Raw genomic sequence first — 3,316 nt, 5'->3', positions numbered from 1 at the left:
CCGTGTACACATTATGGCTTCCAGTTTGTTCTAAGAAGTTCCAGAGTGTTTGAAAGACTGGTTCTCAGAAATTGCCATCTTTACCACTAGGCCATGCATTGCAGACATGAATCACAGTTCCCCGCAATTGTATAGAATTGTTAGGGACACAGACAACACAAGTAAAGACTTTACAAGGAGGTTTTGGGATTTAATATTTTCTTTCAGTGTTGGGATTGAATTGAGGAACTTGAGCATGCTAAATAAGCACTCTCATTAAATCTCCATAATCATGTTTACTTACCCTGAATGGTTCGCTTGATTTTTAAGCCAATGTCTTCTACTATTAGTCAAGTTGGAAGGAAGAAGGTATTTTCTGCTGAGTAATAACATTGCAGGCGTAGTGGTTAGTTATTGAGAGACTGGACTGCATCATTTGCATTTAACTCTGAAAGATGACACGTCCTTACTCATCGACATGTTATCCTCCACTGATGTTGAACCATTGAAGTCTGTCCTGGATTCTGTTTATCCATCTGAATCCCAACAACTCAAGGAACCAGAGAAGAATCAGCGTGTTTTTGAAAGCAGCAGTCCATTTTGCAGGAAGCACCAGGAGCCAGCTTGTGGATCTTTGCATGCTACACAAGAAAGTGAGACACCACTTGCAATGAAGATGTCACTTTCAGTGTCAAACTCCACCAGTAGTCATGTTGGAAAAGAGAATAAAGAACAAAGCAAAAAAGGAAAGAAAAGCAATTCCAGTGTAGAAATTATTGAGGGCTTTCTCAAAGAAAATAACTGTAAACCAAAAAAGAAAACCAAGAGCTACAACTCCAGGAGTAAAAGCAGCAAAGGAGAGAAACTGACTGATTTAAGGAATCAGGACAAGTATAACAATTGGAAATTGAGCCTTTGTTTAATCCCAACTTTGGCGGGAAGGCTAACCTAGATGGTACAGTTTTTCCAAATGGATCACATCATAGCCAGCAGACCAAAACATAATGTACAGATTCTTCTTGACACTGTACAGAGCAACTGACACGTGAAGGCTTACCCAGTTTAGAAAATACCTGCTACATGAATTCCATCTTACAAGCTGTCTTTGGGATCCCAACCTTCGCAAAGGACTTGCTCACACAAGGTATCCCATGGGAGAAAGTTTTCCTATGATGATCTCATCAAGCCCTTAAGCCAACTTCAAGGGACAGTTACTCATAAATGTGAAAAAAAAAAACCATTTCCACTGTTGCAGACACATTCTTGGGCGATGAACAAAATGATGCCCATGAATTTTTAAGTCAGTGCTTAGATCAGATGAGCCTGAATGTGGAAAACCTAAAAGCCATGTTTAGTACTGATAGGGAAGACAAAGTTGAGAAATCATCTCCACCAGCACACGCCGGGAATGCCACCACCAAAGGTTTGTTTTTCCTGTAGGTGCCAATTTTGAAACAGAGCTGGATAGCTCTATTGTTTCTGAAGCCTGTAGTGAGGCGACCTTCAACACTGAAGTAATTACCTCTCTGTTGACCTGCACCAAGGGACAAAAGAACACCCTCTGTCGATTCAGAAGTCACTTGATCTTTTCTTTACACCTGAAAAAAAAATGAGCGCAATTGTGAGAAATGCAAGAACAAGAATTCTGTGCTCAGATATACTTTGAGGAGACTCCCAAGGGTCCTTATCCTTCATCTGAAACGCTACCACTTTACTGCTAACAGGTTGTTAGTGAAGAGCCAGCAGCCAGTTGAGATTTCAAAGTATCTGGATATCTCTTCCCATTGCAATGAAAACACAAAGCCACCATTTCCCTTGGCCAGTCAGGCCTCTCATGAGACCTATGATGTCCCAAATGTCTCTGAAGAGATGATGCCTGACATCCTCAGCCAGTCGATACCAGCTAAGAGGGTGGCTTCAGACTTCATTAATTTCACAGTTCCACAGATTTGGTAAAATGAGAATGCTAGAGGACAAAACTATCACAGGATATGTGTGGACCCAGATGAGGAGCAGTGGCCGACAGGCCTTGAAAATGGTCCTAAAGTGGAGCCAGACAGCGAGTAAAGACAGGATGCTCAATGAAAAGACATCACTAGCACCGGACCCAACAATCTGAACATACCAGCATCCAAGTCCCAGGTCTTACAGAGATGAGTCTTCAACAGGTCTCCAAGAATTCAGAACTTAAGAAGCATGAGAAAATTATTGTATGTGGAAAGTCACATCATCACATTATTGTTGAGAAGTTCAATTCTTTGTGTGATCCTAAAGAACAAGAGACTCTGGGAGGATCTCAAGAAATGGTTGAACAGCTCCAGCAGAATCATGGGAATTGAGTCCACAATGAATTGCTTGTTCAGGCATCATGTCAAAGTGTTTGAGGTACTCAGGAAGGCAGAGAAGGATCTGATCATGTCTTCAGAATTGAGAGATCAGAAAGAAAAAAAATTCCCTTGGTGCATCAGGGAATCCCGAAAATAACAATGGTACCAGAAGTAGCAACACAGAGGATTCTCTTTACAATTCAAAATGTGACATTGGGGGTTGATACTCAGAGCTACAGGCTTGTCAATACTGTTAGCTCTTTTGGAAGGTTCCGGGATTCAGGCCACATTAAGTGATGTGTATGATGTTCAAAGGCAGGCTTGGCTCCTGAACAGTGATGTCTATGTGTTCATGACCAGAAACCTCGAGTCAGGAAAACTTGCTTCACACTGGATGCAGCTTTTTCTTTTTCATTGCAAAACGAGATTTTTGAGTGGCTGTTGAAAAAAATCAGAGTGGAAGTTACTGAACATATCACAAGAGGAGAAGAATACAGATCTTTTCTCAGCCTTGTTTAATGGTTTTGTATACCTTCTAAAAGAATGATAAATTCTACCCATAAGAATCACATAACTCAGAGATTCAGTCAATGCCCACCAAAATCTCGGCAAAATATTTCAAAGACCTCAAAAGAATGGTACTCAACTTCATATGGAAAAACAAAAAAACCCAGGATAGCCAAAACAATCCTGTACAATAAAAGAACTTCTGGAGGCATCACTTCAGTTTGGCTGACTTCAAACTCTACTACACAGCCACAGTACTGAAAACAGCCTGGTATTGGCATAAGAACATACAGGAGGACCAATGGAACCAAATAGAAGACCCGGATATCAACCCACACATTTCAGACACCTGATTTTTGACAAGGAAGCAAAAAATATTAAATGGAAGAAAGAAAGTATATTTAACAAGTGGTGCTGGCATAACTGGATATCAACATGTAGAAGAATGAAAATAGACCCATATCTATCACCATGTACAAAACTCAGGCCCAAATGGATCAAAG

At 40.7% G+C, this 3,316-nt stretch overlaps 1 pseudogene; it reads left to right on the top strand.

Annotated features, from left to right (window-relative positions):
* The first annotated feature begins 301 nt into the window (after positions 1-301).
* LOC101988882 lies at positions 302-2,715 on the top strand (annotated as a pseudogene).
* The last annotated feature ends 601 nt before the right edge of the window (positions 2,716-3,316 follow it).

This window comes from Microtus ochrogaster, unplaced genomic scaffold, assembly GCF_000317375.1.
Source record: "Microtus ochrogaster isolate Prairie Vole_2 unplaced genomic scaffold, MicOch1.0 UNK47, whole genome shotgun sequence".
NCBI lineage: Eukaryota > Metazoa > Chordata > Mammalia > Rodentia > Cricetidae > Microtus > Microtus ochrogaster.
This window is presented reverse-complemented; position numbering and strand designations above follow the sequence as displayed.